This window comes from Carlito syrichta, unplaced genomic scaffold, assembly GCF_000164805.1.
Source record: "Carlito syrichta isolate Samal-C Ts95f unplaced genomic scaffold, Tarsius_syrichta-2.0.1 Scaffold303640, whole genome shotgun sequence".
Taxonomy (NCBI): domain Eukaryota; kingdom Metazoa; phylum Chordata; class Mammalia; order Primates; family Tarsiidae; genus Carlito; species Carlito syrichta.
This window is the reverse complement of record NW_007247736.1, coordinates 184,860-185,610: the sequence shown is the minus strand read 5'-3', so window position 1 is coordinate 185,610 and position 751 is coordinate 184,860. Positions and strand designations below refer to the sequence as shown.

The 751-nt window shown below is 48.7% G+C and overlaps 1 protein-coding gene across 3 annotated transcripts in view; it reads left to right on the top strand.

Moving 5' to 3' along the window:
• CUNH11orf49 (chromosome unknown C11orf49 homolog) overlaps positions 1-751 on the top strand; it is a 227,722-nt gene that overhangs the window by 191,982 nt on the left and 34,989 nt on the right. The gene's annotated exons all lie outside the window — the stretch shown is intronic.

Below are 751 nucleotides of genomic sequence, written 5' to 3'. Positions count from 1 at the left end.
TGCTCCCCTCCAGCTCCTTGCAGAGTAGCACTGAAAAGTATTTACTCAGCTGTGGCCTGGTAACAATGCCTCAGTGCCCTAGGGATGAGAAGGGGTGGTGTGGTCATGCCCCAAACTATCCATGTCCTTCCTAGCATCTCTTGGCAGAGCAGCCTGGCTAAGGAGGAGTGTCATTTAGAATGAGCCTTCACAACCCCTGCAAAAAAGAACATAAAAACAATTGCAGCTGAAAATTGGAGAGTCCATTCATGGGCTGTGGTGTCTCTGGCCTCTGTGGTAGTTCCTACTCAGATCATGCAGTCAACCAACTAGAGGCATGCAGTCCTCTGGGATTCCCCGTGGCCTGGTAGAATTTCATTATCCTCAGCTCTTGTCCAGCACTAGCTCACGCAACCAACATGCAGGACTCACACAAATTAATTCACACTAAACCCCATTTCGTCCTCCATACTTCTGGAGCTAAAAATCTTTGATTCAGGCTTTGGGGAAGGCTTTCTCTGAGGGGACAAAGATATGGCCCCAGCTCTTCTCTGCTGGTTTTTTTGTTTTTGTTTTTTTTTTTTTGAGTTGGAGTCTCACTCTGTCACCCAGGCTCGAGTGCAGTGGCACACTCACAGCCACCCCAGCATCGACCTGCTGGACTCCAACAATCCTTCCGCCTCAGCCTTCAACTGTAGGTGCACGCTACCATGCCTGACTAACTTTTTATTATTGTAGAGACAAGGTCTCACCAAGTTGTCCAGGCTGGTCT